Source organism: Heloderma suspectum, chromosome 13 (genome assembly GCF_057233095.1).
Source record: "Heloderma suspectum isolate Gila_16-S chromosome 13, 16-S_ref, whole genome shotgun sequence".
Lineage (NCBI taxonomy): Eukaryota > Metazoa > Chordata > Lepidosauria > Squamata > Helodermatidae > Heloderma > Heloderma suspectum.
This window is the reverse complement of record NC_139470.1, coordinates 15338561-15361932: the sequence shown is the minus strand read 5'-3', so window position 1 is coordinate 15361932 and position 23372 is coordinate 15338561. Positions and strand designations below refer to the sequence as shown.

General features: G+C 43.3%; 1 protein-coding gene across 8 annotated transcripts in view; it reads left to right on the top strand.

The window, feature by feature from the left end:
• The first annotated feature begins 1093 nt into the window (after positions 1-1093).
• The window catches only part of TANGO2 (transport and golgi organization 2 homolog), a 113981-nt gene continuing 91702 nt past the window's right edge, over positions 1094-23372 (top strand). For 4 of the 8 annotated variants that reach the window (XM_084819869.1, XM_084819865.1, XM_084819868.1 and 1 more), the window contains exon 1: positions 1094-1146. The gene's annotated coding sequence lies outside the window, so the exon portion shown is untranslated. Of the gene's footprint in view, positions 1147-15557; positions 15679-20473; positions 20615-23372 lie in introns of those variants that run through there. The other 4 variants (XM_084819866.1, XM_084819870.1, XM_084819867.1 and 1 more) reach the window with 3 other exon arrangements.

Below are 23372 nucleotides of genomic sequence, written 5' to 3'. Positions count from 1 at the left end.
GTTCAATGGAGTTTACTCCTAGGAAACTGTCCATTGGCCTTAATTTTCATTGTTGCCAGGTAAAAGGCAATTTAGGGTGCAGTCTTATGCATATTTAGATAGCAAAACATCCTACAACTCCCAGCATTCCCCAGCCAGAACTGCTGGGAGTTGTAGTCCACCCCATCTGGAGATCCTCGGGTTGAGGAAGGCTGGACTATTAACAAAAGCATTACAAACGACAGTTGCATTGCCTCTACTTCATCTGTATTTAAAAATAAATGTTAACGTTAAGGGGAGGGGAGCAGAGGGAAGAAAACTATAAGCCACCCAAGTATATGAAAGTGAAATTCAAATATTCGTGAAAGAGTGGAGGCTGGTGACTCTGATTTCAGTGAGGCTATAAATACACTCTGGGTTTCAGTCAGAACCAGCCAGAGCTCTAAAGGAGCCAGCGTGGTGTAGCGGCCAGAGTGTTGGACTGGGAGCCGGGAGATCCGGGTTCTAGTCCCCGCTCGGCCACGAAGCTCCCTGGGTGACTTTGGGCCAGCCACAGACTCTCAGCCCAGCCCACCTCACAGGGTTGTTGTTGTGAGGATAAAATGGAGAGGAGGGGGACAATGTATGCTGCCTTGGGTTCCTTAAGGAGGAACAAAGGAGGCATATAAATGTAATAAACAAATATAAATACGGTGCTGAAACCAATCCCCAAGTTGGGTTCAGCGCCTTGGATCGCTCCTTTACAGTTCTGACTGAAACCCAGAGCGGACTCGCAGCCCCACTGAGATCGGAGCCACCAGCCTCCACTGCCGTGAAGTTTACGCGCCAGCTGGAGGAGGGAGGAGGGAGCAGAAGGAGGAGCAGCCAGGAGAGCAACGCGGGCGGTTAGCCAAAGCCGGCGGGAGGAGGAACAACAAAGAGAAGAGCGCAGCCTGCGGGGCAAATTGCCTTCCTTGGAAAGTTTAAGCGACGTGGCAAGAGATCCAATCGACGTGGCGCGCAGTGGAGAAAGGGGCGGGAACAAGCGGCGACGTAATGTGGCCAATGGGGCGAGCGTGGGCGCGGCCAGCCCGGGGGGACGAACCGGGGCGCTCGTTGTTGCGAGGTGGGCGGTGATCCCGGAAGCGGCGTCGGCGAAGCCGGACGGGCCCTATTTAGCCTCTCGGGGTGAGTGGAGAGGGCTGTGCAAGGGCGGGCCGGTCAGGCAGCGGCCGGGCGTCGGGCACGAGCGAGGGCGAGGCCAAGGCCAAGCCTGAGGGGCGCCCGCTTCTTCCTCCCCAGTTTTCCTGCGGGGACGAGAGCGCTCTCTTGGCCTCGTTCTCGCTGAGGGAGTCGGCTGGTGCCAGGGCTGTACCACTTGGGGGGGGGGCTGGCTCCCACGGAGGACTGTGCCACCCTATGAAGCAAGTAATCGCAAATCGCAGAGATGTGGCATGTCAGGGGGAAGACTTCTAAGGGTGCTCTCCTGAGAGGCTGTTGTGGTGTAATGAGTGTTGGACTTGGGAGATGCTGAGATGGTTGGCTTGTGTCAGGGCTGTACCACTTCAGGCGGGGGCTGGCACATATGGTGGAAGGTTCCGCTCTATCAAGCCATCTCAAATCCCTGGTTGTGCTCTATCAAACCATCTCAAATCCCTGGTTGTGGATATATAGCATGTCAAGGGAAAGACTTGTAAGGCTGCAATCCTGAGAGCCAGTTCTGGTGTGGCGAGTGTTGGACTGGGACTTGGGAGATTGGGGTTCTAGTCCCCATTCAGGCTGTGAAGTGCACTAGATGATTTGGGGCCGGTCCCTGACTCTTAGCATAACCTACCTCACCGGGTTGTTGTGAGGATGAAATGGAGAGGAGGGGAAGGACCTTGTTAGCCGCCTTGGGTTCCTTGCAAGAGGAAAAAGGGTGGGATACAAGTGTGTGTGTGTGTGTGTATATATATATATAATGCTATGCTTATTTAGACAGAAAAAGTCCTATCCCAGCATTCCCCAGTTAGCATTCCATTCTGGCTGGAAATTGTAGGACTTGCTTCTATCTAAACTTGCATAGGATTGTGTTTCTTCCTGTCATGCTTTCTTTCTATGTGTGGGCTGTTTTATTTTACTGTTTTTGAATAAGAAAGATCTAGGCAGTTTGCCCTGGCATGCTTTTGTTTATTCATTCATTTATGGTATTGCCCTAGGGCAGGAAATACGTCTCCAGATGTTTGAGACTTCAATTCCTGGCATTCTTGACCATTAGCTGTTCTGGCAGGTGTATCTGGGAGTTGAAATCCAAAACATCTGCGGATTTGCTTTCTGCCCACCTCTGCCCCAGAGTTATTCTCTGAATGTGAGAGCCAGTGTGATATAGTGGTTATTTATGCATGCATTTCTTTACTGCCTTTCTTGGACCAACGAAAGCAGTTTACAAGAGGTTCAGAATATAAAAACCACAATCAAATAGAAACATAGTAAAACATTATAAACAACCTTAGAGTGGCCTTCGCAAATGTGATGCCTGCTGGATGTGTTGGACCACACACCCTATTGTCACGAGTATGATTCTCATGCTATGCTCAAGAACTCTGAGGATGGAAGGGCTTTACTTGGGAACAGCTGTAGGTTATTTGTTTTAAATAAACTGTATTATTTCTTTGTTTATGTTATGTTTTACACATTTTGCCCCACTTTTAAAAGCTTTTCCATAAGGCAGCTCTAAAAAAGAGAAAGCAAAGCAACAATTAAAGTACACAACATACAGTGTTTCGACCTAGTAAGAGTTTCTGAAATAAGATTTAAGACTTGCTAATTTTGATTATCCTTTGAATACTCCACCGTGCTATAAATATTGGCAATTTTATTTATTTGATTTGTACTCCTCCTTTCTACCAAGAAAAATAGCACTCAGGGTGGCTTTTATACATTGTGTGACTACTCTAAAAGTTATCATTCTTTTTTTTTCCCCCTTGATGCAGCTCAGCTTCATACTGTAATATGATTCTGCAGCCCTTTCTTAAAACCTGCTTTCCACTTATCTTCCTGCACATAGATATGTGTCCCTTTGTTTCCCATTGTACTGCTCCTTCACAATAGTTGTGAAGTTCTCCTGTGGGCCCAGCTTGGTTTCTTGAACCTAGAAAACCTGGGGCATCCAGAGTGAAGTGCTGCCATTACAGATAGGACTTCCACCACTGAGAGTGCCTGATCAGTTGGTCTGAAGCCAGGCCTTGGAGCAGGTGTTATCTCTGGCTGCTACAAAGCCAGCTGAGCCTTGGCTTATTTCACTTTAGAGTTTGGTTAGATAGTGAGTAGGAAAGCAAACTAAGGTATAAATACTTTCTCCACTTTATTTGTCTGTGAATATGCATGCAGTATATGCTCCTGCATGTGCAGCCACACAAAAACAGCCTATTACAGGAACACACTACATGGTTTTGTGAGGCCGAAGAAGCTGAGGTTGATCGGTTCTATGAAGACCTACAACACCTTCTAGAACTAACACCAAAAAAAGATGTCCTCTTCATCATAGGGGATTGGAATGCTAAAGTAGGAAGTCAAGAAATCACCGGGATAACAGGCAGGCATGGCCTTGGTGTACAAAATGAAGCAGGACAAAGGCTAATAGAGTTTTGCAAGAGAACACGCTGATCATAGCAAACACTCTTTTCCAACAGCACAAGAGACGACTCTATACATGGACATCACCAGATGGTCAATATCGAAACCAGATTGATTATGTCCTTTGCAGCCAAAGATGGAGAAGCTCTATACAGTCAGTAAAAACAAGACCTGGAGCTGACTGTGGCTCAGATCATGAGCTGCTTCTTGCAAAATTTCAGCTTAAATTGAAGAACGTAGGGAAAACCACTAAACCATTCAGGTATGACCTAAATCATATCCCTTATGAATATACAGTGGAGGTGAGGAATGGATTTCAGGGATTAGACCTGAGTGCCTGAGGAACTCTGGACGGAGGTCGGTACCATTGTTCAGGAGGCAGCAACTCAATCCATCCCAAAGAAAAAGAAATGCAAGAAAGCCAAGTGGCTGTCTGATGAGGCTTTACAAGTAGCTGACGAAAGAAGGGAAGCAAAAAGCAAGGGAGAAAGGGGAAGATATACCCAACTGAATGCAGAGTTCCAGAGAATAGCAAGGAGAGACAAGAAGGCTTCTTAAATGAACAATGCAAAGAAATTGAGGAAAACAACAGAATGGGAAAGACTAGAGATCTTTTCAAGAAAATCGGAGATCTCAAGGGAACGTTTTGTGTAAAGACGGGCATGATAAAGGACAAAGAAGGCAGGGACCTAACAGAAGCAGATGAGATTAAGAAGAGGTGGCAAGAATACACAGAAGAACTATACAGGAAAGATCTTAATGTCCCTGATAGCCATGATAGTGCAGTCACTGAACTTGAGCCGGACATCCTCGAGAGTGAAGTCAAGTGGGCCTTAGGAAGCATTACTAACGGCAAAGTTAGCGGAGATGACAGTATTCCAGCTGAGCTATTTAAAATCCTAAAAGATGATGCTGTTAAAGTGCTGCACTCAATATGCCAACAAATTTGGAACACTCAACAGTGGCCACAAGACTGGAAAAGGTCAGTTTACATTCCAATTCCAAAGAAGGGCAATGCCAAAGAGTGTTCAAACTACCGCACAATTGTGTTCATTTCACATGCCAGCAAGGTTATGCTCAAAATCCTCCAAGCTAGGCTTCAGCAGTATGCGAACCGAGAACTACCGGAAGTACAAGCTGGGTTTAGAAGAGGCAGAGGAACTAGAGATCAAATCGCCAACTTTCGCTGGATCATGGAGAAAGCAAGAGAATTCCAGAAAAACGTCTATTTCTGCTTCATTGACTATGCTAAAGCCTTTGATTGTGTGGATCACAACAAACTCTGGCAAATTCTTAAAGTGATGGGAGTACCAGACCACCTTACCTGTCTCCTGAGAAACCTGTACGAGGGTCAAGAAGCAACAGTAAGAACTGGACATAGAACAACCGATTGGTTCCAAATTGGGCAAGGAGTACGACAAGGCTGTATATTGTCGCCCTGCTTATTTAACTTATATGCAGAGTACATCATGAGAAATGCCGGGTTGGATGAATCAGAGGTCGGAATTAAGATTGCTGGGAGAATTATCAACAACCTCCGATATGCGGACAATACCACCCTAATGGCAGAAAGCGAAGAGGATCTAAAGAACCTCTTGTTAAGGGTGAAAGTGGAGAGTGCAAAAGCTGGTTTGAAACTCAACATTCAAAAAACTAAGATCATGGCATCTGGCCCCATCCCTTCCTGGCATATAGAAGGGGAAGAAATGGAAGCAGTGACAGATTTTACTTTCTTGGGCTCCAAGGTCACTGCAGACGGTGACTGTAGCCATGAAATTAAGACGCTTGCTCCTTGGGAGGAAAGCTATGGCAAACCTAGACAGCATAGTAAGAAGCAGAGACATCACCTTGCCGACAAAGTTCTGTCTAATCAAAGCTATGGTTTTCCCAGTAGCAATGTATGGCTGTGAGAGCTGGACTATAAGGAAGGCTAAGCGCCGAAGAATTGATGCTTTCGAACTGTGGTGCTGGAGGAGACTCTTACGAGTCCCCTGGTCTGCAAGGAGGTCAAATCAGTCCATCCTAAAGGAAATCAACCCTGAGTGCTCATTGGAAGGGCAGATACTGAAGCTGATGCTCAAATATTTTGGCCACCTAATGCGAAGAGAAAACTCTGGAAAAGACCCTGATGCTGGGAAAGACTGAAGACAAAAGGAGAAGGGGACGGCAGAGGATGAGATGGCTAGATAGCATCACGGATGCAATGAATATGAACTTGAGCACACTCCGGGAGAGAGCGGAGGACAGGAAGGCCTGGCGTGCTATGGTCCATGGGGTCACGAAGAGTCAGACACGACTGAACGACTGAACTACAACAACAGCTACAGTTTCTTAAGCTGCTGTTGTCACTGTCCCATATTTTACAGGGGAATTCCATCTTATAGAGCATCATAGCTTAAGACAACACAAGTGGAAAGTAACAAAATACCTTATAGCTAGGCAGACTATTAATCTATTTATCCCAGTAACTCTGTCTGGCAGCAGCTGTCTAAGGTTTCCAGCAGAGGCCTTGATATCACTTCTTACCTGATCTTAACTGGAGATGCCTGAGCTTGAACCTTGGACCTTCTGCATGCAAACCATGTGCTCTACTATTGAGCTATGGAAATCCCCGCTAAATCTTTGACAGTTCTTTCCAAGGGCCACAACATCAGTGTATTTGTAGAGCAGGTCCTATGGCTCCAGAGTGCTTTATCTATATTAACTGTCAGAATTTAATCGTTGCAAGTTTAAAGATGCAATCCTATGGATTGTGGCCTTGATGCTCATAGCCCCTGGAGGTTTACGAGCACCCTGTGCTGGGTGGAAGGAGTGGTGGAGGTGATCTTCGCCTCCCCATCCTCCTGCCCTGCATTTTCATTAGATGGGCTTCTTCATCCGTCTAGCAAAAGTGTTTTGGAGGGAGTGGGAAGGAGGCTGGAGAGGCTCCAGGGTAGCTCTCCAGTCTCCTTTCTTTCCCACCCACCAAAACACCCCCTTCTTCCCACTCCAAGGTTGTGTTCCCAACTTTGGAGAGGCAGCTGGCATGGTTCTTTCCATGCTGGCTGTGAGGGGTGGGTGTGTGGGTCAGAGCTCCAATTCCCAGCTCCAAGGTCAGAGCACTGTCTCTGACCTTGGAGCTGGGAATCCAAAATATCCTAAAAAATAAGTTGGTCAGATTTCCTGTGCAGCCTACCCCCTACCATTCCAGAATAGTTCAGTAGAATATGTTATTATGCCATGTCTGCTCCAAAGTCAGTGATTGGTAGACCTCTGTCTGCATGTTATGCTGCTGCTACTGCTTAAAAGCAGCAGTCCTTTAGGAAATAATAAATTAAAGCAAGATACTGGTGCTATGGTACTGCAAACTATACAAAGTTGGAAGTGATCCCATGCCTTTAAGAACAGGCTTGTGTTTGTCCTCAGTGCGTGGTATTTTGACTGGATATTCAGGGATCTTAAAATGTTTTGTTTTTGCCAAATCCATGTTTAACTGTGTCATGGAAATTGTATAATGTCATTAACACCTGGCAGTTTCATACGCTAGGAGGCAATTGAAAACTGTTATGCTTCAAAACGTTTAAGTAAAGTATTTCCTTAATTTTTGGTGGCAATGTTCACACTGAATCCTGCCTGTCTGCTGATGGCCGTCGCTTAAAGAAAATAAACTTTCAACTTTAAAAATGTTTTGTTTCATTTTGCAACTGACACTCCTTGAATACTTCTCATTTCTGGTAATGGGCCGATCCCATCTTGTGAGAGGTAGAAAGGAGATCAGATGAATTTCACAGAAGTGCCCACTCCCATCTTGTGAGAGGTAGAAAGGAGATCAGATGAATTTCACAGAAGTGCCCACTCAACTGATATATTAGCCAGTTGGCAACCTCGAGATTGCCAACCCCTAGCCATGGTGACACTTGCCTTTGTCACTCAGATTAGATCATTATTATACACTTTACATGGGGCTGCCCCTGGTAAGTCTCCAGAGCATGGTGACTAGGAGTTGGGTGCTAACTTGCAGGAGTGTATCATACCAGTTTTGCAACAGCTGCCTTGGTTACCAGTTTATTTCCAGGCACAATTCAAGGTGCTGGAGAGTATCACCTTTAAAGTCCGGAATGCTTAGATCCCGGTTACCTAAAGAACCAGCTTGTCCTGTTCCATCCTGCCAAGCCCCTATGATCTGATAAGGAGGCTTTTGTCTGTGTGCCAAGGCAAAATTCGTTGGGACACATGAGGCTATCCTGGAAGAAACCATGGCTAGTTGGAAATGTGAACAGGAGCATTCCTGTTGGGGATAAGGACATGCTGCAAAGTTTTGTTGCAGGTCCTGCGTGTGTGTGTGAACTTTTGTAATAGCCATAATATTAATTTGCTATTTTAGGGTTCTATAAATATAGATACTATAGGTAGTAGCCTATGTTTAATTAGTGGAATGTGCGAATGTCTTTCAGTGACTGATGTAAATCTATTAGTTGATCCTCAGGGTATTGGCCTTCTGGCCTTGATTCTTCGGAGTTCTTTTGAAGTCAGTTTTGCATTTGCTGGTTATATGTGACCTTTGACTACTGTAAGAGTTAAAAGAATATATATCTTCAGTCAGCCTTAGGAGCTATGTGCAGCAGTTCTGGAAGTAACTGTTTCAGTGGATGTATTGTCAGATGATGTTCATCGCAAGTGCAACCGCAGATGCTGTCAGTTGTGGCCTTAGACATCTTTTGCACCTGCAGCAAAAAGTGAGAATAATTAATTGAACCTGTTAGTGGCATGCAGAAATGGAGGCAGAAAAATCTGGAATCTGCCATTGGACTTTTTCCCATTATGTTATGGTGAGATTTACCTGGTATGCTGGCTGGTATTGTAAGCAGACCAAATATTCCAAGAATGCCCAGCTGCCTTGGTGAAGTCTATTTGAACAACAGCTGTTGTCTGTTGGAAAGACCCTGAATTTGGTTCTGGGAAACTCCTGTTCAAATCCTGCTTGTCCATAACCTCTTAGAGCACAATCCTATGCATGTTTAAACAGGAAAATAGTCCTCACTGGCTGGGAAATGCTGGAAGTTGTAGGACTTTTTTCTGTCTTAACTTGCATGAGATTGCAAGTAGGCCTCTTAACGCTCAGTCCTTTTCTATTAAATGGGAGTAATAATGGCATACTTCATAGAAATGGTACAATTATGATTGTGAAATGCTTAGCATCTTCTGTGGGTGCTGGGTAAATAATAAGTTGCAGCCTTTAAAAAGGAGGCATGCAGTGCAGCCTGAGACCTCAGAGAGCTGCTGCCAGCCATTGTTGGTAATACTGGGCTAGATGGGCGAATAGCCTGCCCTGGCATAAGACATTTATGTATATCCTATCTTGAACTTTGTTGGTCTAGGACAGAGGTTTACAACTTCTTTGACCCTGAGGGCTGCATGTGATGCTGAGTTGGCGGGCGCACACACACGCACACACACACACACACACACACACACACACACGTATACACACAGTGCTGGCTTCAGCTTTTTGAGGGCCCTTGGGCAAGTTGCTCGCAATGGGCCCCCTCCCTCAGTGAGTCTGCCTTCTCACCGCCATTGTCACCATCTGCTGTTACTCTTTATCCCATTTTTTTTTATCATTGCTTCTATTTGCTTGCTTGACAGGCAGAAGGCCAGTAAGCTATTAGGTAGTGGCATTTACTGCTTCTTCTGACCACCACCGTTTTCTGGGCCAGAGCAAGAAGCAAGTGAAGAAGCAGGTTGCGATGGTGAAGAGGAGCAACTTCAAGGGGCTCTTGTCAGTGGGCCTCTGCTGGGGTGTGGTCTCTTGGCAGGTGCCCAACCATGACCCTGTATATACACACATCCCAGTGATCCTGTTACAGATAGCTTTTTCTTCACCGCTAGAAGCAGCAGGGAAAGAGCTATCTGTATAAAAATCACTCTTTCCTTGCTCTTAACAATGGTGAAGAAAAGAGCAATCTGTATCAGGATTGCTGGGGAAGGGATAGAGAGAAGGCTAGCCCCATGGAGGGGCACAGTTAAAGCAGGGTGGGGGGGGCAGTGCAGGTTGTGCACCCCCAGTCTACAGGTATAAGTCTCACTTAGGGTGCAAGAGGTCCTCTGTTCAGATCCTGTCCTGTGGTGGGAAGGCTGCCTGTATCTTTGTTAAAACGAGTATTTTTAGGCCACGTTTTAGAGCCTAGCTCTCCCAAGGCAGTTTACACAATCCAATATGAAATAAAACAAATCTTTAGAATTCGGAGAAGAGGCTGTAGCTCAGTGGTAAAGCATGCAGAAGGTCCTAGGTTGAATTCTCAGCGACTCCTATCTGAAATCTGGAGAGCTGCTGCACTTAGGGCACAACCCTATGCATGTTTAGACAGAAAAAGCCCTACAACTCCCAGCATTCTCCAGCCAGCACACATAAACCAGCATGTTTTGTCTGAAAAGGCATAGGATTGTGTCCTTAGGTGTCAAAACTGAGCTAGATAGACTAGTGTGGTCTGACTCTGTATAAGACAGCTTCCTATGTTCCTAATCCTATGCATATTTACTTGGGAGTAAGTCTCACTATGTTCAGTGGGGCTTGCTTCCAGATAAATATACATATGATAAGTTTTATCCTTAAGTTTTAAGCCTTTATAAGTTTATAGGTCAACATAACTGTTGAGTGAAACTCTGAATCATAGTTATTTGAATACCTAATGCTTGCCCAGAGTTTATCTCTTAAATGTCAGTTTCTAAATAAATCATGTTCTGAAAAGGTATGCATATGTTTATGACTGCTTTCAGCATACGGAATAAATGCAAGGTTAGGTAAATCTGGCTCAGTAACTGTGCCAATTCTCCCAAATCAGTTTTTGCTGTGACAGGAGTATTGTTTCTGGGGCTTTTAGTTTCCTAGCAGGAAAGCTTAGGAACATTTTAAGACTAATTCTCTCCAACCTATAGTCAGCAGAAACGGGTGGTGTAACCTTGGTTCCAAGAACTGTGTTCTGTTGTTTGGCAGTAACTGAACTTAATGTGATTAGACTTCTGAAAATAAAGGTGTACAAAATAGTGAGTTCAACAAAGTTCTCTTGAACAGAGAAAGGCAAGATAGTTAGAAGGGAAATCTGGAGAATGGCTGTATCAACCAACAGAATTCTGGGAAAGACGCAAAACTGGTGTTAAAGATCTAAGTAAAATCGTGTTTTGAATCCCAGGGATCAAAATCCCTTTCTTATTGGAACCCTTGATATTTCAACACACAGTGCTTGTAAAGGAAATTATCTACCACCATTCCCCATACCAATGAAGGGGAAAATTTTGAATCTTTCTTTTTTTTCTGGTTGTTTCTAAAGGCCCTATGTAGATAATCTGTCCAAAGTGTGTTTCTGCTGATAACCCTTGCCACCATTCATAAAGAACATGGTCTATCAAGAACACTTTTCAATCTCAGTTGAAATGGAGGGGAATTATCCAAGAGTAGTACTAATCTAAGGCATAATCCCCATTCATTTCAGTGACTATGTAGAGTTCCCGTCAAGAACCGTACTCCAGCTGTGGCAAGATATTTCTCAGATAAAATGTCTATTTTCCAATTCATCCATGTTGTATCTTTATTCAACAAACAAGGATTTTAGCACTCTCCATAAGAATAGTGCAAATGTGTGTTTGTGCCCATAAAAGCAAGCAAGTATTGTGAATCAAATGTGCATCAACCCATCTCACAGTTATTGTGAGGATAAAATGGTAGGTGGGAAAAACAGGGAATGGTGCCCTTGGAGGAAGGGCAGGATATAAGTGTAATAACTAATTTAAAACACATTCTGATTTGTATCAAAGTTTAAATCTTCATAGCCTTTGCAATTATAAATGAATTGTTAAACCTCTTTAGAGCTTAATAAATGACATTCCTATAATGGAATCCTATGTGTGTTTACTCAAAAGTAAGTCCTACTGAGTTCAGTGGGACTTACTCCCAGCTAAGAGTGCATTCAAATGTGGCCTTATTCACTAGAAAAAGGAAACAAGAAATTAGTGCTGTTGGGTAATAGCTGTTTTTACCTAATAACTATGAACTGGCATAAATACCAGTGACTTAATGGTATGACTTTTGTAAAAAAAGCGCAAGCATAATATTGCCTCTGGCCATCTGTTTCTGCGTTTGCATAATTCAACTGTTCTTAAACATTTTGTTCCATTGTGCAATATTTGTACCACTCAGAAAAACATATGTGCTCACTCCTCAATTATCAATCTTGTGCAGAACTTGGTTTTTGTTGCTGGGCATCCATTTTGTGTGTGTTTAAAATGGAGACATTTTAACAATTCCGATAACTTTAGTGACATGATGAGAACTGAAAAGTTATGCCATATTTTTAAAATGTAGGTAGAGCCAGCTGTCAGGAATAATTAATGCTACTTCAGGATTTCAACTATGCACTATTTATTTATTGAATTTATTGCAAGTATTTATATCCCGCCATTTCTTCCAAGGCAGTTTTCAAATAACACAAAGATACATTAATAAAATAAACGGTATTTTGAAAATGTAACAATTTATTGGGATCTTTCCCACAGTGCAGTTGGTGGTAATAGCCTTGTAGAGGGTGGGAGAAAGGGAGGGGTAGTCAAGTGAGAGCGGTCTCAGAGGTGGTATTCATTCAAATAGCTTAAAGTGGTAGACTTCAATTTTTTTTTACATATAGGGCCCACCTTTGATCTCAAGATGCCACATCGACTTCCAACTTTTTCTTTTTACCATATGTCTATATCCTACAGTCTTCTTAGGAAGCTGCCTTATACATGGTCAGATTCTTTATTCCAAAAGACAAAAGAAAATACTCTCAGGTGCCTGAAAATTTTATTATGCCCGACGCATTTCAGAAAGGGCTTTCCTTCCTTAGGGGCCACTTATCTTCCTCCAAATGTGTTACAAAGAACCCTTACATTTTTTGAGAACGAGTATTTTAAGATAGAAGAAGCATTGGAAAGATTATTTGCAGCACACATTTGGAGAAAGATAAGTGGCCTCTGAGGAAGGGAAGTCCTTTCTGAAATGCTTTGGTCATCATAAAAGCTTTTTTAGACACCGAAGAATATTTTCTCTTCTTTTGCGGGACACATAAGAGTGCCTTTCCCCTCTCGCTGTTTTCCAGATTATTTACTCATCTAGCCTAGTACTATTTGCTCCAGGGGTGGGGAATCTGTACCCCACAAATGCTGTTGAACTCCAACTCCAATGAGCCCCAGACAGCATGGCCAAAGGTCAGGAATGCTGTGAGTTGTAGTCCAACCACGGGTTCCCCATCTCTGGTCTATTCTGATTAGCAGTGGCTCTCCAGGGTCTCTGGTAGAGGTCTTTTCCTATCACTTCCTACCTGACCCTTTTATAATTAGAGATGCCGGGGATTGGCCCTAAGGCCTTGAGCTTTTCTACACGAGGCATTTGTTGTGTGCCCATCATTCTTTATTCATAATTGTTTACAGGTTCCTTAGATGATGTCATGATCCTCCAGTTTTGCTTCTGCATCTAAAGAGCACTTTCGGCAAGTTTTCTTAGAGTAGGGAAAATGCAATATTGATGTGTAAAAGTGAAAGAAGATGCAATTTCCTCTTGCATATTTGCACTGCTCTGTGATACCACAGTGCCACCTAGAGGTTATGTAACAGAAAAGCAGGAAAGGAAACGCTCTTGGTGTAGTGCTTGGGACTCAGATCTGTGATGAAGCTGAAAGTAGATGCAGTAGATTAACAGCAGTCAAAGCATGTGCTCTACCCCTGTGCTGTAGCCCCTCCCCCTTCACCCTCCCCTTCTCCTTAAAAAAAGAAAGAAAGAGGGGAATAGTGGTAGTGTCAGTGACAAGACCCTCATTAGTCTGTTACATGTGTGACCTGAATGACCCATCAGTTGAAGACCAAAGTTTTAAAGTCCCCTCTACTGATCACTCCTAATGCCTGTGTCCATGTTGTGCTTTGCTTTGTGGTTAGATAATTGCTTAGTGCAACCTTCCCCAGTCTGGTACCCTTCAACTGGTTTGGACTTCATCTCCTATCAGCCCCAGCCAGTATGGCCAATAGGAATGCTGGGAGTTTAGTCCTAAACATCTGGAGGGCACCAGGTTGGAGAAGACTGACTTAGGAGAATAATGTTCACACACTACAAAGGGGAAGGGGGGGGAAGAAGAATGGCTAAAACATGCGATTTGCTTAGGTTAACAAAACTGTTACACCTATCAGCAACAGTTGTTGTCACTGATACTAAGGCTTTCAGAAGGTGAAGAGGCTTCAGCTAGGCATCCTTCCAACATGGCTGAATCCAGCCAAGAAGCCCTTTCCCTCAGCAGCATTTTATATTGTTGCTTGTATTGGATTTTAATTGTTGTGAACCACTTTGAGAACCAATTTTTGGGATGGGATCCTTTCTGCCCTGTTCAGCTTTTTAGACTTCATTGGGTACTAGCCAAATGCTACTGGAGAGTAATTAATGTGACTAAGCAAAAGGAATACATGCCACATGAGAGGAATGCAAAGGGGAATTTGGAAAAGGGATGCCAAACATAAAGTAGCTGGCAGAAGGGCTGTGTGATTTGTGTATGAGATTCTGCAGCGTAACACACTTCATAATGTCTGAGTACAGTTTAGGGACCAATCCCACCAATCTATTTTTCTTCATCAGGCATTGGGGGAAAAATAAGCCTGGGCTACTTTTGTCTTAGATTTTGTGCATATCTAAAGTGGTGCCATGCGTGCACTGGCTCCTCATGAACACAAAACTGCCAATATGCTTGCTATGATCTATGTGGGTCTTCTGATATGTCCTCTTCAGTGCAGAAAGTTGACTTGATCTGTGTTGCATTTCAGCCCATGGGAAAGCAGTTGATATAACTCATTTGTCTTCAGCTAATGTATTGCATCAGTAGGACCTTGACATTTCATTAAAGATGAGGAGCGAGAGTTGAGGGTATATGCACAGTACAAATGTATAGTAATTCTATACAGGTATAACTGTGGTCACCTCCACCACCACCCCCACACACACACAGTAATCCTGGGCACTGCAATTTAGTAAAATTTGAAAGATGCAGTGCAAAAGGAAAAGGTCTGGGGAGGGAAGAGGAAAACAAGCAAATTCAGGTACCCAAACTTTCCAGTTGTGTAATGACCACGTGGAAAGGCTACTAAGGAAATGGTGATGGGAGAGGAAGAGGAAGAGACAAATGGCAATTGCTCAGATGTACTGAGCCATGCTGTCTCGTCTCCCTCTGCTGCAGCCAGGTGGAACGCAGGCACTTCAGAAATACCCTGAGAAAGAGAGAGAGGAGGAGTGGAATTGACATATGTTTTTTAAAAATGCAAAATTGGTGTGTGAGATTATGCAGGGGTGGGGTGTGTGCCGGGCTTGCTCCTGCTGTCGCTTTACCTGAAGACGATGGTGGTGTTCTAGAAATGGCTGGTTTCTATATTTCAGGTTGGTGTTAAAGGTGGGTCCCAGGTCTGAAAAGGACAGAGATCAAGCGAGTCAGTGCTCTGCTCAGCAATCTTGTAATGACTTTTTATTAAATAAGATGACAGACAAACCGTTCAAAAATGTATTGGGAACGAATAAAACATTTACAAGAGTAACTATGTAAGAATAGCCGTAACAAAACAGGTAAGATTTGTACGAAGGAGCATTGCTAGGCTACTTTCTAGAGCAGTCTTTCTAGAGCAGCCGTTGGCCATGCTGGCTGAGAATTGTGGGAGTTGTACCTGGTTGGAGGAGGCTGTTCTGAAGCTTGGCAGTGGCATGGTAAATGAATGGTGTCTGCAATCTGGGGCTGTCATGGAGCTGTCAGATGGGCAGCACTGCCATGCAGATGAATCAATATTTCATACCTTGCTATTTTTTACAAGAGCTAATTGTTCTTCATCTACTCAAAGGTGCTAAACCATTTTATATCGGAGAAAGGGGGTGTGTGGGTGAGACTCTAAAGGAAGTGGACCTGTTGTGCATATGTTTTGGTCCAGTAAGCCCACAATCATCCTTCTCCTAGGAGGACCCTCAAATGTCTCAGCGCCACACTTGAAAAGGCCCTGTCCCAAGCAACTCCCAAACATATTTCAAATGGTGGGCTGACTTGTAGCAGGTCCTCTGAGGAAGATCTTTGAATGCAGGTAAGTTTGTAAAGGAGCAGAGTTGCATATCTATTTAAAAAGGAAGTGTTTGGATCGTGTTTGGACAGCTTTGAAAGCAGAACTATTTGGGGAAACACGCAGGCATTATTATAAAGTTATGAAGTGCATAGAAACCCAAGCTACAAATACGTTAGACACAGGAAAAATAAATGAGAGACAACATGTGCGCTTTAAAATAGCAGCTCATCCCACACAACCATATTCACTATGTAACAATGTGGTATAGTGAAAGACTTATGTCTCTCAAACGTTTGTTTTAGTAGGTGTAGCAAGCAGATACCTTTCTAAATATTAAAATTAATATTTTGTTGCATCACTTTGATCATGGCAGTGAAAGTGCCGTTGTTGTGTAAGTTTTCCCCTTTATTAGGGATGGTGTAAAAATCAAATGCTGCCTTGTTCTTTGCTTTTACATAAGTTTTTCAACACTTTTCCTTATTCAAAGCGGCTAAGTGAGTATTTTCTTGTTGTTGAACAACAAACTGGCAAATCAAGAGGCCGAATAGATTTCAATTATTATAACAATGTTAAGCTGTCATGTTTTTAACAGATCCATATGAAGTTAATCACATAGAATAAATAAAATATGGAAGAAAGGGTGATAACGAGAAGCAGCGATGTGAGACAGGCAAAATATTGGAAATGTCAGCCTTAATGTACCCATCACTTTATGATTTATATTTCATTCTTGTCTGGGCTCTCTGTAGCTACTGCTGCTGAGGGAGCTTCATTAATAATGACTCTAGAGGTTTGCAGTAATCTTTAAAGAATTGTAGTTGCCTTCAAAGGTGAGTTAAATGATGCCATTTCTAATCAAATTATAGGGAAGGGGGTAAGGGAAGTAATAATCAGAATGTACCTTCCTGCTAACTAATAGAGAGCGTACATCTACCTTGGCATTATTTGTTCCCCTGGTGAGTCCAAAGCACATAATAAGAGTTTAGCTAGTTGGCTGAAGACTCTTAAGGCCCGTTGATCATGTGCTTATTGATAAAGACACTGGTGTGCATATTGTGCTATGTCTAAATGGAGCATACACATGTACACTGTAAACTGTCAAAATTAGGGTGGCAAATGTCCTACTTTACATGAAAGCATCCTCTGCTTGAAGGGCTGTCCAGTCCAGTTTAAAGATAAAGCACCATAGGAACAGAGAGCAGGGACTTTGAGCAGTTAGTACCTGGACAGCCCACTGAGCAGGCACATTAGTCACCTGATCACAGTCTTCCCCACTATAATAAGACATACTGAATTTCTATTTAAATTCTAGTCATTATTTCTAAATTTGCATCTGTACATACAAATTACGTATGCAATTTTTATGCATTCCTGCGTCGTCGTCTTCTTTCCTTCATCTTTTGCACTGCATGCCCTCTTTTTTCAGAATGTGTAACTGGCTGCCCTAGTCAAAATATGCATACACCATAAAATAGACACTAAAACATATGAAATACTGACATGCACTTGTTTTGTGTTTGTCTTCCCTTGCATTTATTCTGGGTGCAGTTTTGTAGCTTGATTTTTATCTACCTGCAATAATGATGAAGTCTTGTAATAGCCTAATTGGTTAAACAATAAATTGTTGACTGACATTGCTCTAATGTTTAGAAGCACATTAAGGACATATGCTGGGGATGCTAATGAACAAAGGCGCCTTGCCACAAATGCTGCAGTTTAAGGTGTTGAGAAAATACAACTCTTTCCTTCCTTTGTGAGCATTCTGGTGGTACTCTTATGAAAAATATATGTTTTGCATAAAGCAACATAAATTCTTAAAGACGACAAGCAGTAAAATGTGTAGCGACTTGGACTTGATAAGGTGTAATTCTGTCCCATGTAGAATTCAACTTATTATTTTAATGCTGGAAGGCAAATGCTTCCTATGTTGAACAGTCTGCCTTAATATCCCTGCCCTTTGCAGGGATTCTGGGCTATAATGTAAGGCTCATTCTCAGTTGATGCCAACTATCAGAAAGACCTGTTTCGCCTAGCCATTGCTCAGCATAAACATACTGTGTACTGGAGACTGTGTTTGGTCCTCCCTAGGGCTATATATGATCAAGAGAGATCAGTACTGGTGATCTTCTAATCCCAGACCACAGTCTGAAAACCACTGGTTTCTAATGATGACGATGGGTTGCATCCAAAGAACCATGAGTGGATGGGAAATCTAGCTGCTAGTGCTGCTTTGCAAATGGTTGCACTACAGTTCATGCAGTTTGGTTAGGATGTGCAACGTCTTCTGCAGACAGAACAGCACCTTGGAATTTTCACTTTTTCATGCAGTGTTATGCATGAAAACATAAACATACTTTGGAACATAAGGGCCATGCTGGATCAGACCAAAGGTCTGTTTTGTCCAGCATTCTGTTCACACAGTGACCGATTAGCTGCCTGTATCATACAGTCATCAGGGCTAGCAGCTACTGATAACCTTATCTTCCATTAATTTGTCTTTTAAATTTACTTTTAAATCCATCCAAATTGGTACTAATTGCTACATTTGTGGTAGCAAATTCCATAGTTTAACTCTGCACTGTGTGAAGAAGTCCGTCCTTTTATCTGTCCTGAATCTCCCACCAATCAGCTTCATGGGATGACCCTGGATTCTAGTATTATGGGAGAGGGAGAAAAATGGCTCCCTATCCACTTTCTCCACACCATGTATAATTTTATACACCTTTATCATGTCGCCCTTTACTCATCTTTTTTCTAAGCTGAGCAGTCCCAGACATTGTAAACTTTCCTCATAGAGGAGTTGCTCCAGCCCACTGATCATTTTACTTGCCCTTTTCTGTACTTTTTCCAACTCTACAATATGCTTTTTTATGTGCGGTGACCAGAACTGTACACAGTATTCCAAGTGTAGTTGCACCATAGATTTGTATAACGGCAGAATGCTATTGGCCATTTTATTTCTAATTCCTTTCCTAATTACGCCTCACATGGAATCTGCCTTTTTCGCAGCAGCTGCACACTGGGCCGACATTTTCATCAAGCTGTCCACCACAACCCCAAGATCTCTTTCTTGATCAGGCATAACGTAGGCCTTCTGAGAGTGGAAGGCCCTTCTGCATGTGGAAGGGCACCTTTAGATCAGACCCATCATGAATTTGGGTAACCATGCTGGCTCAGAGCAGTTGCATTGATCTGGATAGCTAAACTAATTTGCCTTGAGCCAAGGCTCAGCTGTATCTTCTAGTTGAAATGTCTATTGCAATATCTTGTTGAGCAAATAGGAGCAGTATGTAAAATGCCAGCTTCTCGTGGCAAAAGTTCCCTGCAGTTGCAGTCATTTTCCCCTCTTCTTTGGTTGTAGCATGGAATCTGTGCTAGCTCTGATTAGCAAATAACATTGCACACCCCCCTAGCAAAATCCCTCTTCATCAGAGCATTACACCTGTGTCCATGATGGCTGCTTTTCTGAGGAAAAGAGGCTTGAAGAAGGCAGTTTGAAGCAGGGAAAGGATTAAGCACCCTGTCTGTTCCTTCTCCTCCAAACTACTTTTCTGAAGCTGCTTTTTACTGGAAAAAGAGCAGTTTTGTTTACCTGTGTGCATGTGCAATGTGAAGTTAGATCCTAGTCTAGTTTTGATTTTGTTTCTTGTGTATACCTGCTAAAATAATAACCAAAGCAGTTTACAATAAAGTACAATATAATAAACAACAATGATAAAACAACAGATCATTAAAAGAGAACAGGAATAATAAGATTTTCATAGTTTTAGGGCTTCTCTGCATTGAAGCAAAAATCCCGCTCCTTTACCAGGGCTTTGTCTTTCGGAGTCTTTGCAGGATTATGATTGGCACAATACACATGCTTCCCCCTTGGTGGGGTGGGGCGTTTCCTTTATGGGGAAGTTCTTTATGTTTCATTTATACAGCCAGTAGATGGTGCTGCAATATTTCACGATTCCAGAAATACACCACCTCTTTGATGGTGGTTTATGTTTATTACTGAATTTTCGGCCATTTATAAAAAGGCAGAATAAAGCTTGAAAACGACAGGAGAGGCACTGGAGATTGACAACATCATGGAAAAGACCCATAAACCTCCGTGAGTGACTGATCATGAGTTCACGATAAAAGCCTTATGTGAAGAGGGCCTTGGTATTAACACCCCCCCCAACCCAGAAGCATTATAAAATTTCATCAAGAACATCATAAAAATAGCAGGATACTCATTAAAAGCCAGCTTGAATTAAAGAAGCTGCCTTTTACCATCTTTCAAAAGACAGGAAGAGAGGGAGCCTGCTAAACCTTCCCTAGGAGGGATTTCCACAGTGTAAGTGCCACCACTGAGAAGGCCCTGTTTCTAGACTCATTAAAGCAATGGGTTACAGCCCCTGCCTCCTCCCAAGCCCTTTGCCCAGTACTGTCTGAGGGGTCTGCTGCATTGCTGACTCCTCACTCCCTCATGTGGAAGCTTATCATAGTGTAGGTCCTCACACCTGGTTGTAACATTTCTCAACAGATCTGAAGATCTCATGTGCTGCATTTGCTCAAGCATCCTACCTGCTGTTCTGCATGGTAGTAGTACACAGTCAGGCTGCCCCCAAATATTTTAAATTGATAACTTGTCCTGTTTAACTACAAAGCTGACCAACATATTAATTGCATGTCAAAACTGGTATCTGGATACTTTCTTCCATTGCGTTAGAGAAGAGCATTAAAATAACCGTCAAAGCAAGTCAAAAAGCTGCTTGGGCCTCTGACCTGGTTTCCTCCTCTCCCCGCCCCCCTTGAGTCAGCTTTTTGTTTTTCTGCTGTCTTCAGTCAACAGAAGCTGTGGTTTCTTCAGGGCACAAGACTTTCAGTTCCTCTGTTTGGGAGTCTGACTGTCTCTCTGTGACTTGTAGCTTGAGTCTTTCAAAGGCTGGGTCACTTCTTGAGCTGACCTGTGAATCCCTGACTGGTAAGTAAAAGAGATGTGGCTGGAACGATTTGGGGGTACATAAAAAGTTGTGACATCTGTCCCCATTAGCTACCCTCTTACTAACCTGCCCCCCTCCCCAAAGGGTTGAGCTGCTCTCTGGATATTGGAAACATTTAACTGGAGGCAGTCTCAACAGTTGAGCAAACATCCTGTGCTGATAGGCAACAAAAGTGTCTTTTTAAACCTTTCCTCCTTGAATTGGATATATTGAAACTATCCTCTTCCTTCCTTATTTATCCACTTCTCCGTTTTTTTTTTCAATCAAGTATCAAGATGCTTTTGTATTGGAATTCTTACAGCAATCAACCCCACAAGCTAAATGTACTTAAGATCAGGATGCAGGGCCATGGTAGGACTGCAGATTAATTGGGGTGTGTTCACAGTAGCCCTTTCGATTTCTACTCTTGATGCCCAGGATTCACCTCTGACAACCACGATCAGCATTTGCCCATGACAATCATGCTACATTGTGTTGCCGTTGGGGGAGATGGTCCATAGCTGAGTGGCAGAGCACAAGCTTTGCATGCAGAAGGTCCCAGATTCAATCCCCGGCATCTGCAATCAAAAACGTTCTCATGTAGCAGTTCTGGGGAAAAACTTTGCTAGAGGCCCAAGAGCCACTGCCAGTCAGATTAGAGACAATACTAGACTAGTTGGACCATTATCTTGTTTGAAATAAGGCAGCTGCATATGTTCAACCAGCTCCTTTCTTCAGGATCCTTTTTCTGTCGTCTCCTATTCTTCTTTGTGCAATACCACTCTTAGTATCTGGGTTTTTTTTTCCAAGGACACCTCCCTATTAGATTTATGCATCATGCCTTTTAGTAGACCAAGTTTCCACTGGCCTCCTCCACTTTATCCTCTGTTTCTCTTTTCATGCCACCATCCTTCCATTACTTTGGCCTTTTGCACAGGGGGGCATGTGGATTGTTCCCCATTTAGTGTCATCTGCCAAGCCAAACCATCATTACATCACAACACCCAGACATGGTGTGACATATTTTCACCTGGATGCTTTGCCAATGTATTGCAGTAATCTTTTCAGAAGGTGGGGTATGTAACTCAGTGAAGGGGGGTTTTCTGGAAGATTATGAATTGCAGCAGGAAAAATTCAGTTTGCTCTGGAAAATCACTAGAGAGTGATCTAATTTAGCATTTTTACTAAATACAAGTAAAATAAACAAAAAAGCTAAAAACAATCCCATGTTGATTTTTTCTCCCAATACACCACAAGTATTTGACATGAAATATTTGGGAGGGGAAATTAAACCACCCTTAATGTGATTTAACTGTTACATAATGTAGACATTTTATTGGAATACTTGTAAAAATTTAAAGACAATAGCATGGCTAGCTGGGGATGCTGGGAGTTGTAGTCCAACCTATCTGGAGGCTGCCAGGTTAGGGAAGGCTGCACAAATTAATTTTTGCAATGGTGCATGAAATGCTGAGAACCTCTCCACTATTTCAACAGAGGTCAGCTGTTTTCCACTGAGGTTGTTGGGGCATCTTCAGTTTCACTTTCACTACTTATTAGTTCCACTTCACTCTGAGACATATTCAGGGCCGGCCCTTCCATTAGGCAGAGTGAAGCAGTTGCCTCAGGTGGCAGATGCTGGGAGGTGGCAGCAAGATGTTGAAGGAGAGAGCTGTGGGCCTTGGGGCCTGCCTTGCACCCCCTCAGCTAGCTTGCTGCTTGCAGGTGTAGGGGAGGACACTGTCCCATTGCCAGTGTTGAAGAAAGTTTCAACTTCCCACCCAGTTGGCATTTTTAGGGAGAATGGGAGAGAGCGCCATCTTGTACTTTGTCTCAGGCAGCAAAATGTCTTGGGTCAGCCCTGGACATATTTGTATTTCAATGGCATATTCTCTCACATCCAGGTGCACCCTTGGAGGTGGGCATAGCAAATCCATACATGGTGATCAGAATCACCCAAGAGCTGAAAAGCAGCATCTCCAGCGAGGAAGCGTTTGGCAAAGATGTAGGAGCAAGAAGCAAGCCTGTGGTCTCGCTCCTATTTAAAGCTCTGAGAGAGATCTGTTGTTCATGCCAGCAGCTTTCCTTGGAGCCTTGTGGTGGGCAGCAGCTTGATGCAAGCAGCTGGTTTGGCTTTCATGCTGGAACCAAATTAACTTGTACTTGCTGAAGTAAACTTCGCCACTCAGCAGCGCGTTTTAATTGGCTAATGGAGACTGAAATCTCCTATAAAACAACCCCCACGAGTAGTTGCAAGCCATTAACTGTCAACAGTTTCTTTTGATTAAGTAATCCAATTAATTTGCTGGCAGGGGGACCCAACAAAATGCTCTTGTTGCTTATAGAAGTCATCTGACATCTGTCCTTAAACTTGTTATATCCACTCCCCTTGGTGGGAGTGGTGTGTGTGTGTGTGTGTGTGTGTGTGTGTGTATACAGGCATGAGGAATTCCTGTTAATTTCAGTCTCTCTAAAACTTGCATGCCATGTTCCGTCCAGGAAAGACTGTAACTTCCTTTGGTATCAAAAGCATTGTTTTGATGCTGGAGGACAACATGCATGTTTATAAGTAGTTGGCAGGCTGCTGCTTATGGGCGTTTGTTTGCCTGCTTCCTAAGTACACTGAAATCATGGTCCTTAATCCTGGGGCAATAAAAGCAAGACCTGTGCATATTCTTTTCACAAAATGCTCTTCCATTAAGACGGGTGGAGAACCAGTGGCCCCCCAGATGTTGGTGGACTCCAACCCCCATCAGCCCC